The sequence below is a fragment of the Microtus oregoni genome, unplaced genomic scaffold, assembly GCF_018167655.1.
Source record: "Microtus oregoni isolate MIOR12 unplaced genomic scaffold, Mior012 000019F_ref0000042, whole genome shotgun sequence".
Lineage (NCBI taxonomy): Eukaryota > Metazoa > Chordata > Mammalia > Rodentia > Cricetidae > Microtus > Microtus oregoni.
The window spans coordinates 8,681,261-8,694,522 of NW_024543078.1; the positions used below are offsets into that span (position 1 = coordinate 8,681,261).

At 39.5% G+C, this 13,262-nt stretch overlaps 1 pseudogene; it reads left to right on the forward strand.

Annotated features, from left to right (window-relative positions):
* Nucleotides 1–338: 338 nt before the first annotated feature.
* Nucleotides 339–1,438, forward strand: LOC121459867 (annotated as a pseudogene).
* The last annotated feature ends 11,824 nt before the right edge of the window (nucleotides 1,439–13,262 follow it).

Consider the following 13,262-nt stretch of genomic DNA (forward strand, 5'->3'; position numbering starts at 1 on the left):
ATTCATGGATAGAATACAAGCACCTGTAGTTTGGAAGGAGGCCAGCGATGTTGGTTGGGTACATGTGTAGCTATATTTCCACTGGCCTGTTTTTGCTCAGTTTTTATCTCAGTTTGGATTCTCCATGAGGGCATAACGAGAGGCGCTCCACCCCAATGCTTATTTTACCCTGTCTCTCTCAAGTGCTTTTCTGTATTTCAATGACCACGGAAGGAGTTAGAACTGCAAGATCTCATCAGAATCAAGAATATAAACACTCTCGGCCACTTCCGACGCCGCGCTCGGCGTGAGGTTCCGGGGCGCGCCGCTGGGCCGCGGCGGCATGGGCTTTGGGCGGGATGGAGGAGGCCGCGATCGGGGATGCCGAACTCAACTGGTCCCGCCTTAAGGCGTCGGCCAAGGCCCTGGAGTCGGAGCTGGAGGCGCGCGCGGAGGAGCGGCGCGGCTCGCGGGAGGCGCTGCTGCGGCTGCTGTTGCCTACACCCGGCTGACGTCGCTGCCGCGGGCGCTGGGCGGCGGCTTCCCGCACCTCCAGCTCCTGGACGTGAGCGGCAACGCGCTCAGGGCGCTGGGGCCCGAGTTGCTGACGTTGAGCGGCCTGCGCACGCTGCTGGCCAGGAACAACCGGCTCGGCGGCCCAGGCTCGCTGCCCAAGGGCCTGGCCCGCTCGCCGCTCTGCCGCAGCCTCCAGGTTCTCAACCTCAGCGGCAACTGCTTCCAGGAGGTGCCCCCCTCGCTGCTGGAGCTGCGGGCGCTGCAGACCCTCAGCCTGGGCGGCAACCAGCTGCAGAGCATCCCTGCCGAGATCGAGAACTTGCAGAGTTTAGAATGCTTATACCTTGGAGGAAACTTCATTAAAGAAATCCCACCAGAATTAGCAAATCTTCCTTCTCTGAATTACTTGGTGTTATGTGACAACAAAATCCAGAGTGTGCCTCCTCAGCTCTCACAGTTGCATTCCCTTCGTTCCCTGAGTCTTCACAATAACTTACTGACATATCTGCCTCGTGAGATCCTCAACCTTATTCATCTGGAAGAGTTGAGTTTGCGAGGAAATCCATTGGTTGTCCGTTTTGTTAGGGATTTAACATATGACCCTCCAACTCTTCTGGAATTAGCTGCAAGGACCATTAAGATCCGAAGTGTTTCTTACACTCCCTATGATCTTCCTGGGAATCTCCTTAGATACTTGGGTTCAGCCAGCAATTGCCCAAACCCAAAATGTGGCGGAGTCTATTTTGACTGCTGTGTCAGACAAATTAAGTTTGTGGACTTCTGTGGGAAGTACCGCCTCCCCCTGATGCACTATTTGTGTTCTCCAGAATGCTCTTCCCCCTGCAGCTCTGCCTCGCACAGCTCCACGTCCCAGAGTGAGTCTGACTCAGAAGATGAGGCCAGTGTTGCCGCGCACAGGATGCAGAAGGTCCTTCTTGGTTGACCAGCAGTGCGTGTTGACAATGCTAAAACACTAAGCAAAGATGATTCAAAAGGAAAATGAAGCTTGAAGTTGATTGGAAGCCTTAGTGTTTTCATCTTGACTGTCCATGTAAGAGTTGCAGTGATCTATCTGTTTAGAAAGAGTCCAGTTCCGTGCTTAGGTCCTTTGAGTGTAATTTATTCTGCATGGCAGTTCAGAATTCATCAGCTGGTTGGTCACAATTTTTACTAAGTCTTTGATCAAACACTAGAAGAATGGTACACTCTGAGGAGCAGTCACAATCAGCCTGGAGTGGTGTTACCTGGGGCCATTGGGTTGACTAAGATGTCAGTCATCACAATTGTGCTTCCAGAGTTGTCCTGATCTGTGCTGAACACTAGGCTGTAAATAGGATGAGCGTCATCCCTTCTTGAGCCTTTCTGACCAACCAACTGGTACTGTGAGGACTATCCCTTTTAAATGGAATTTAAACTTCAGCTCTTGTTTTGTGTGATTGTTACTAACTATATGCAGTCTAGTTGTGATGTGTTACAGTGCCTTAATCATAGCGAGGAACCTTATTCTAGAAATGATTTCAGAGAAGCCTGCAACCTGAAACTCTGCAGAACACTTGGAAATGTGCTTTAACAGGCTAGGTAAAGAACTATGTAGATAATACCCGAGCCATACAGGCCTGGAACTCTATGTAGAATGGGCTGGCCAGGAACTCAGAGATCCACCTGCCTCCACCTCCTGTTGCCGGCATTAAAGGTGCGTGCCACCACCTGCCTCCATGACCATCTTAACTTCATTTTGCTAATTGCAATGATCTCTTGTAAGCATGGCTTTTACACTTATGGGAGTGATCAATCTATTTGCCAAAAGATAGAATAATCTATAATAATATTTCCCAACAGGAAAATCTAGATGGCAAGTGATCTAAGAAAAACTGCTTTATAATCATGGACTAAATCAAGAAAAGTTGGCCATGGTTGTGCATACCTCCAAACCAGCACTAGGAGGTAGAGGCAGAAGATGAGTTCAGAGTTAGCCTGGGCGCCATTGTAAGGTTGAGGCCAGCCTGGGATAGATACATGAAAACTTGTCTCAAAGTGGGGATGGGTTAGGGTGGGGGTGGATTTTAACCATCAAGGGGGCTGGCTCGTTTGTTGGGGTTTTCTGTCCTGCCCGGTATCCCCAGCTGTTTAGTCCCAGAGAAAAATCACACATAGATCTCTAAGTTATAAAGCTGATTGGCCCATTAGCTCTAGCCTCTCACTGGCTAACTCTCTCACCTTGATTAACCCATTTTTTTGATCTATGTTAGCCATGTGGCTCAGTACCTTTTTCAGTGAGACAGATCACATCCTGCTGCTTCGGTGATCTGGGCAGGAGTGGGAGGAATCAACTTCCTCCTTCCCAGAATTCTCCTGTTCTCATTATATCATTTCTACTTCCTGTCTGGTTTTCCCACCTATATATACTTTCTGCCTGGCCAATCAGTGTTTATTTAAAACATGATTGACAGAATACAGACAATTCTCCCACACCAAAATGTGTCTCCTTTGCTTTTACTATATACTAAACCAAAACTTCCTCTGCATTTGAAAGAAAAACTACAACTAGATAACATAACATGACTATTCGAAGATAGTCAGAAGTGGAGCTCATTATGTTCATCTCATAGAACCGTTGAGCACTGAGAAAGAAATATCAATAAAACAGAACAGAAAACGCTAAATGTTGTATCCTTAAAGTGTAGGAGAAAAGTAGCAACACAAATTATTGTCATTGGAAATTAACAAATTTGCTAGCTAGTTGATTACGCAATAAAAACTAATGTTAAAACTTTAAGTTGGAATTAGGAAACACTGACTCTCAATACTGATGATCGAATAAGCAGCCTGTATGTAGTAGCATGAAGACTGGTTGGTAAGCGCTAACAGTAGGTTCAGATCACATTAGGGCGCCGGTGATCTTGAAGAGTGCTTTGTTAGAAGCCAGCTGTATGCCGACAATATTTGCATGGTAGGTTTCTTGTATATATTGCTTTTATTTTAGTAGATTATATTAGTAGATTATAGGGTAATTCAAGGTTTGTGTGTGTTTGTGTTATGTCATGAAACACGAGAGTTTCGTGGCGGCAGACTTTATAAAAGCTATCTATGCTAGGCGTTGACTGTAGCTTGCTTAGCATGTACAAGGCCCTGCATCTATCCCTATAAACCCAACCCCTGCCCAAAAGACAGCTACACGCTGACCTGGCTCACTGTTCACAGAGTTTAACTACACATTTAAAAAACACTTCATTGAAAGAACTCCATAGGATAGATACATCTACATGCCACTGGCGGGAATATTTACATTTATGACAGATGAAACAGTACAGCTTCTCTCTAGGAAGCGGAAAGAGTAGCATTAGATGCTCTATTTACAAGGCTATTTACAAGTAATTCCTAAAAGGCTACTCAAGCTATCACTTAGTACTAGAGGATTGTCAATCAAAAAACTAGAAGTATTTAAACCAGAAGAATAGGGTCCCATCATCTGAGCATTTTCCATGAAAATATTCTATGTTGTTTAAGTAAAGTCATCTAATTACAAAGCATTTACAAGTTTGACACTTGGATACTGCCCAAGTGTCACTGCCTGTCCTAATCCAGCAGTCTGCAGCTTACAGCTGCATACTTGGGAAGTACAAAGACTATAACTTCTATTGTACAATTAACTATGCTAGCAGTACAAACATCACTTCGATAAACACAGGAAGAAAATTCCTAAATAAAAAAATTATCCTACTACACTATTTTGAGGAAAAGGTAAGGGGACTCACTATAGCAGCGTTTCACAACTGCTGTTTTACTTTTTTTTTTGTTTTTAATCCATCATTGGCCTTATCGTTTACAAGAGCTGCCAATGATTGCTAAAATCTTTTTTTCTTCCTTTTTCATCCTTTTCCTTTTTTAGAAAACTGATAATAGACATTAGCTTAGTGAGATAGGAATTGGCCATTTAGAATTCTGATCACCTTCTGAAGTCAGCTGAATGCCGTAGCAGTGGTAGTCTGTCTCGCTGGTTATGAATTCCATTATTTATACAGCTAATGAACTCTTAGAGTTTCAGAATTGGCAAGGGCTAATTTTCATAATACAGCTATTTTATTTTCTGAGACAGGGCTTGGCTGTGTAGCTCAGGCTAGCCTTGAACTTACTGTGTGTAGCCCAGTCTTGCCTCAGCTTCCCAGCTGCTCGAGTCACAGGTGTAAACCACGGACCCAGCTCAGTAGAAGTATGCCAGAGGGGCCTCCTGGTCTGAAAGTCTTGATGTTTAAATTTTTGTCACTAATATACTCGGGAGGCAGAGGCAGGCGGATCTCTGTGAGTTCGAGACCAGCCTGGTCTACAAGAGCTTGTTCCAGGACAGGCTCCAAAACCACAGAGAAACCCTGTCTCGAAAAACCAAAACAAAAAAAAAAAACAACAAAAAACATACATTGTAAATTGACTTCAAATATGAGAAAGTTGGGGGTGATATAAGTAAAAATTAAAGGCAACCCTCAATAGTGCAGTATGTCAGTGCAGACCAGTTCTGACAGACACTGCAAATACTGGGTTTATGAAGGCTCAAGAAGAGGCTCCTTGCTTGAATGTTAAGAAAAACAAATCTTTAGAAGCAGCAAAGGATAGGGAAAATTAAGTCAGTGAAGCTCTTTTGAGTAATAAGGAATTGTTTTAAAATTGACTTGCCAAGTGGTCTGTTGCTGGCATCTGATAGCCTGGTCACTGAGTTTAATACTGTTATTATTCTATTGGTCCCTGTGCTGGAGGCTGCTCTATTGCTCTGGTAAAGTAGAGCCAGCAAGCTGTAGGCTTTCTCTTACCCTTGCTCTTACCAGAGCTGGAAAATAGTTTCTCATTGGCCTCGTTACTAGTACAGCAGGTAGCGTTGGTGAATCGCGCTTTTTTCTTTTAAACTGCAAATTAAGCATTTAGTAAGTAGCTCTTTGCATAAAAAACATGTTTATTCTCTAAGTTCCCATGTGAGTGCTTATAGATATGACTATCAGCAAAAGTGTATATGTAAAATTATTTAGCTGCATTTAGTTCCAAGTGCCTAATTTTTACCTAATTGATTTGCCTTTCATCTAAAAGTACATTTTAAGTATTGCTCTCCATTTAAATCAACGTACTGCTTTTTTAAGTTAGGCTAGGCAGTGTAACCCTGGTGAAGGGTACTGTGTGACCCTGGTGAAGGGTGCTGTGTAGGCTTCAGGTGTGGGACTTATAGCATGTAACTCTGTTTCTTTGCTTAGAAAAGAAGTGTTTAGTTAGCTTCATCTTCTGCATGCTAAGCATTTAATATTATGTAACATTGATTCAGTAGCATGTAGTTTTATATTTTCATCATCGTGTAATCTTTTTGATAGTATAGTTGGTAGCAGTATCCTTTGTGGTCTGAGAGTAAGTGCCTTAACTCTTCCATTTAACTCAAAATACAGTACATAAAGTATATTATATGGTAAATTGTCAGTAATGGCCATGTGGTCTTCTGCATTGACTTGAAGGAGAAAGTCTGATCCTGAGAGATTCCTTTGCCACCACAGGCCTGCTGGTTTCTCGGGGGGGGGGGGGCGGTTCTGGGGAGGGAATCTTAATCATACTGTACCAGGAGATAAGAGCCCTCTGGAACCAAGGATCAAGCACCACCGCTACCCTGCCCCCAGAAAAGAAGTGTATCTTTTATATGGTGTTTTATTTAAATGTATATGCTACCACAAAGGACAAGAGAAGTTATAGCATCTTAGGAAAATATTGTCACTGAGGTATATAGCATGTTGTATCACCGTTTTCCTATAGGCTGAAGGGGATAGTTTAATATGTTTAAGTGCCACTGTTCTTTTTACATTTTTCTTGATCTCTATTTACTAAGGATTAAATTAAGCATTCCACTAACTCACAGCTGAACACTTAGAAGGTGGTCTTGATGAGTGCTGCTAGGCTTTCTCTTAGCATTAGTCAGCCTCAATAATTGATAGAATATTCAGTCTCGTGTGTGTGTGTTATGTGTGTATTAAATCTAGTAGCTTAGTGAAGGTTATTTACATGCAGAAAACTGTCTGCATTTACTAGAATATACTCTATTCTTTTGGCCATAACTAAATTGAATAAAATTGTTTATTCAAAACTCTAGCTGGAGGAAGAAAGGATGAGTTTGGTAATGCTGTTACTACAACCATAAGTAAGTTGATTGGTTTTGTGTACAGGGATGGTTGAGAATCCCTGTTCTCACAGTTAACGTGATCAGCACCGGTGTTCCTGAGAAACAGTGCTGACCCCAGTGGTCACTTTCTAACAGTCATGTGCAGACTTGTGCTGAGGTTTGTTGTATTCTGAGTCCATTTGGTGTTGTTAGAACAGAACACAATGGGAAAGACTGTCTGCATAACCAACCTTCGCTCTCTGTAAAGTCGGGGGATTCAAATGCCAACAAGATGCTGAAAAGTGTTACTTCTACTTTGGTCAAATTATTATGTATGCTCTGACTTCTTTAGTTTTCAGTACCTAAAGTCTTATGTATTAGAAATATCTGTATAAGTATATATATAACTAAAATGTAACTCAGAAATGTGAATTAATAATGGAGTTTGTTTTCTGGAAAAGATGTAGTCCTGTTGTGTCAAATTTATGTTGCCTTATAATGGCTAATATTCTAAAAAGAATGCTTAAACTATTTAAATTCTTGTGCCTCCTTCCCCCAAAGGACATGAAAAAATATGATCTTATATTAACTTTATATACTTTCTTCATGAATTTTGCCTTAAACATTGTGCCTTGTTTTATTAAATTGTTTTATTAGATTCCAATTCTGGTCTTTGTAACAGCATTTTATTCTAAACAAACATTTATTTTAAAAAGAAAATTTATAAGGCCTGTATTTGGTATATAACTGCTTATCTGTTTATTGAATTTATTTGAATACACAACTCCAAAAATAAAAAAAAATATAAACACTCTCTTGATAGGAAGAAACATAAGACACAGAGACAAAAGTATGAATGGCTTTCTCAATTTTTTTTAAAGATTTTAATTGTTTTCTTAAATTCTCTGAATGTGTATGTATCAGTACATGAGTATATGCAAGCAAATGTGGGTTCCCATGTAGGCAAGAAGCAAGTATTGTGTTCCCCTGGACCTAGAAATACGGGATGTTGTGAACAACCTCACAACATAACTTCAGTCCTATGAAAGAATACTAAGTCTTCACCACCAAGCTGTTTCTCCAGTCCAGATACTTAAGCCATGAAAAGAAGAGATTAATGCATATTTCTGTATTCCATATTTCTCTTTTAACCTTATTTTCTTAGTAACATCTGTCACTAAATCTTAATATACATGTACAGATAGGGAAGCATTTTGTCTTTGACTTTATTTTTTCTTCAATATGTAATCAGTACACACAATCCATTTTCAAATACGTTGCAAGGTCACTGTTGTTTATATTAAGACATGATTGAATTATTCCTGATAAGGAATAAGAGGGCAGCATTACTAACACCAACTGAAATAAATACATTTAATTTTTCTTGCTATTAATATAAATCAACATAAACTGAAGGAATACACTCAGAGAATTATAAACTGAAGTCGTGTAACTATTATGTGTTTATTAGTAATGAACTTCTCCAAGCATCATGTTCCTCATTAAGTGATGGTTTATGACAGAAACCTGTTGTTGCCTTTTGCTTGAAGCGTCAACTATTTTGTTCAAGATCACATAGCTAAGGCAAGATTAGAATGTGCATTTTTTCTTTTTATTGAAAATAGACTCTTCACTCCTACAATACATAATGACCACAGTTTCTCCCCCCTCCTGTCTTCTCTGCTCCACATCACTACCTCTTCTCTCTTCCAGATCCATTCTCCCTTCTCTTCATTTTGCCCTCAGAAAAGATCAGGCTTCCAAGAGAAAACAACCAAACACAACAAAACAAGATACAATAAGCAAAGGCAAAAGCCCTCATATCCAGGCTGGACAAGGCAACCCAAAAAGAAGGAAACAGCTCCCAGATCAGGCAAAAGAGTCAGAAACACACACACTTCCACTCCCACTCCCCAGTCCTCTGCATATATGTTATGACTGTTAGCTTGGTGTTTTTGTGAAAATACATCTTTCAAATATGAAGTCACTGTTACTTTCCCTGAAGAGCCCTGTTGTGACATTTGAAGAAATGAAGAGGCTTGCTAGGTTACAGAGACATGAGGTAAAAGATCAAGTGTTGCTACTTTAATCTCATTGGAATGGCACAACAAAATTTTGCAGACTAGGCAGCTCATGTAAACCATGTCCACATAGCCCTCAAGGCTAGACTACCGTTTTCAGGTTCTCCTTGATTCAGTGTTTGGGGAATATATTTCCTGTCCTGGTTATTTTGTGATGGTGCCTTCACACTGGTATTTATAATTATAAAGAGAGAGAGGGGAAAAAAGAGCACTTCAAGCCTTATTATAGTCTCAATTGTTCTATCACCAAATAAAGTTAAAACTCAAATGGACAGTCTGACATCAAGACAGGAAGTTGTGCAGATAGAATTCAGTCCCCGAGGACTAGAAGCATCTCTGATAAGAGAACTAACAAATATAACAAAGATTGAGTTAGGCTTTACAAGGTGTTTCGACCCATGAGACTCATACCGTTCTCTGCACACATATCAAATGGCTCTGTAACTTCGTGCCTTTCATCTGAAATTTAAATCAACTAACAGGCATACATTCTTTATCCGGGAAGAACAAATATGTCGAGTATAGTGTTTTCTCAAATGTGCTGCCTTCCCTCTCTGTTACAGGCCCAACAGCTCACCCAACTGGAAAAGAAGTTAGCTGTCGCCAAAAATGAGCTTGAGAAAGCATCTCTTGACAGGGTAAGTTGCCATCCAGGAGCCATTACGACTCGGCTTTCAGCCACACAGTGTGTGCTTGCTGCTGCCTGCGGTCGTCCAGAGCAATCCTAGTGTGATGGCTTCCTTGTTCTCATTTTTTTCTGCTAGAATCAATTGAGTGAACTCTGTGGGTTTGTTATTCCGTTATTTGTTTATCTTACTGGCACATTTATTCCATAACACCGTGGATAGACATACTTAATGTAGAAACCATGCTGTTCTCTGATAACTCTGGAAGAAACAAAGAAAATGGAAGTAACCATGAGTTGTTAAAAGTGTGTCTTAAATACCTGTGCCTTGGCACTCGTCCTCATGTTCGAGAGCTTGGAAATTGGCACAAGGATATTACATGTGTCAATAATCGAAAATATAGGACTTCATATATATTGTATAGTCATACTTTGGAATACCATTCCAAACATTAAAATCACAAATAAAATACATTTTGTCTATAAATAATAATTGTTCAAACAAATAAAAAACTATTTAAAGTATTTATGGAGGTAGAATAAGTGAAAGAACAAATATTAAAATTAAGAATTTAATTGTTTTCTGAGAAATATAGTGTAGATGATCGTGAAGAACACTTGCATGTATGTGTTTCACCCTCCACTCATTGAATGGATGCAATGTAATAGTCTGTGCTAGTACATAAATATCGCATGTATGTTAAGCATGCAATATATATGTAGACATTGGGTACATGCTGCCTCCGTATTTATTTGTATTACAAATATTTGTCTATCTCTCTGTAATTTATGCACCATAAAGATGTGTTAAGTAGTTATGAAGACATCTTTCCATATTCAATTCAGACTGCTGCTAACCTTGTTCATAATATTTTTTCTATATATCCTTGTAATTCTCAAAGTCATCTTGGCTAAACCTAAAGTGTTGTGCCTTCTGAAAAGAACTTTCTACAATTAGTAATAATTTTATGGATAATATTGAACAGGGACACCAGTGCATTTGTGAACTTTTTATTCAATGATTTCTAATATGCACTCAGAGAATCTGTAAAAAAAAAAAAGAAAAAAGAAAAAGGAGGCTGCCCCTTAATTACCAGAATTGAACTGTGGGCATTTCACTGTGGATCAGGTAGGAGAGAGCCCATGTGGGATTGATTCCCTTTGAAGATCTTCAGGTTTCACATTTTAGGAAACCCTACACTGTGTGGATGCTTTGATACTGTGCCGTACACTTTGCACTGTATGGTAAGTTTAAGACCAGGCTAAAATTTTGCTGCTTAGGAGTGTGACTATGTCTCTCATAGGCATATATCTTTGGTCTGTTATGATCCAAACATCTTCACAGCTGACGGACAGAGTATGTAGACTGTGTCATAACAGAGAAATTAGGAAGAACGTATCCTGAATGTTAATGATGTTCCTTTGTAAGATTTGGAGGCCTGAGACAAATTAAATATTCAGAGAAGTAAGTAGATATCTCACTAATCTTAGTCCTTTGGAATTACCATTTATTAATTTATCCAAGTTATTAACATTTAATAGTTAAGGGCAGCCTGACTTCTATTCTTTGGGGTAGAGCAGGCATAATTTATTTTACCAAAAATTAGTTTTATAAAAAAAATTAACTTCAAGGTTTTTCCAGGGATATTCAACTCATCTCTTCCAACTACTGCTCTGTCACTTTTTACAAAGGACATGGGATTTTTGTAGATTTAATGGAATTAGAAAACCAAGAGGAACATATAATCTTAAGTTTTCCTAGCTCACATTAAAAAAAAATTATTCTGTCTTTGCTGCCACTGTCTTTGAAAAATGTATTAAATCCTAAGAAGACATTGAGTCTTCAAGGTCCTGAGGCAATCTCCCAACTTCTAAGACTATCATTTCTGGCCATTGAATTGTTCTTTCTAAAATAGTCTTCCTGATCTGACATAATTACTTAACTGATAATGGTTATTGGATTTTAAAATAGCTATTGTGAGATGTTATTATGTTGGACATTACAGGAATAAAAAAAAGTATGAGACATGGTCTTTGTTCTGATATCAAATATAATGGACCAATCAGAAAATAATACTTTCTGGCCCCAAGACAATAGAATAATAGAGAATTAATCTTGCATTGCAAGTATTTGTGGATAACACCAAATTCCAGAGCCACAGCGCACTCTACTGGTTGGAAATGGCCCAGGGACAGAACTCGGGTTAACACAGAGTTGTTTCTTCTCCTGCAGTGCCATGTGCTTCTTTCACTATCCGTCTCTTTCATGTGCACCACTGTGCAGTGAGCCCATAGCCTGCCACAGCACGCTCTAGTCTGAGAGCTGTGGCCAGAGAGTCTCTAGGAACTCTCCTCCTGTATTTAGTTGATGACTTTTGTTGGCAGGCCATGTTGAAATCTCCCTGGTGCTACAATTCATAGCCATACCACTGAGAGCTGAGGGATGACTGAATTTTTATATACATAACTAGTCTGACAGGAATCCTGCCTGCCATGTAGAAAATAGCCAGAAAGTTTATCTGTTAGTATTATTATTAAGTGAGATAAGATTGCTTTTCTATGACGAGCAGTTTGTCTTTAAACTTCATAATTCTGTCACCTCTTTTTTGGTACATAGAACTATAAAAACTCTTTTTACATTATTAGACATTGATTTTAACAAATATCAAGCAAGATGCATATGAAATTTACAAACTAGCTCTAAATTCAGGTGGAAAGGTTATCTCAATCTATAAGGGAAAGAACTACCATTTAAAGTAAATGTCCTTCACCTCTCTCTATTGTTTCTATATGAGACTTTTTTATGCTTCATGCATGTTCTCCTTTCAGATATATTTTGTCTCATGTTCAAATAATCTTAACTATCATGTAAATGCTATGAGAACGTCTTCACACCCCAACTTTGTTCTCAATGTTATTTCTAATGAATGAAGTGTGAGTTTATTATACCAAAATAATCAAAAGAATCTCAAGATCTATGAATCAATTCTGAGCTTCCAGAAAGCTATTATTAATTGAGCTACAACTGGGGTATACTGAAAAATGGGGGCATATTAGCTACAGAATTTACCACTTCAAGGGTGGAGGGAAAAACAAATGGGAGATATAGTTTGGGGCTAGGAGGGAAAGGGTAAATCAAGAGTTAACTGAGAAAAGATTAGTTCTTCAGATCCAGAGGAAAGCATGCTATACATGTTGTCTCATACATCAGTAAAGAATGTCTGGTTGTAGTGAGCTTCAAAGGAAATAGTCGGCTGAAGTTCCAGTATAGACAGCCCTAGAAGTATAATGGTGACTGATTCTGACCCTGGGCCTGTGTGAATACAGCATTGGCAGCATCAGAAACAGACTTGTTCAGTTGGAAGCATGCTCTTGGGGTGGTAGGAAAACAAGACACTGATTCTGGTGACATTTCTCACACCATGGTCCCTGGTAGTATCCATCTAGACTGTCAACCAAGAACCATACTGAAACGTATGACAGGAAGTCCTGGTGCAGGTTACAGTCCCAAGAAGGAAACACAGGAAGGAAGATGTTAAGAACAGCCTGAAGCAGAATACAAATGGCTCTGTACACCCCTTTAATGGTTAAAGAAAGGGAGTTGATTAAATTAACCTGGAGATTTCCTGATGAGATCAGGGCCTCATGTGACACCTAATTTAAAGCAAAATTCAATATATGTGCATTGTCTTTCACAATATATCAGAGCATTTAAAACCACCACTTCATGGCTGTTCATTAGTTTTAGCATCTGAGTTGAGTTATTGCTCTGAATTAGAGATTTATGTACCTAATCTGTTAGATGTATGGTGTGAACAGAACAAAAGAAAAAGAATCATGCAAATAATGTTGCTTTCTGTGGGTTCTCAGTATTGAAACCTTCCATTATAGATTTTCACCTCTACATTTATACCCATCACTGTTCAAAAGTCCAAAGCCA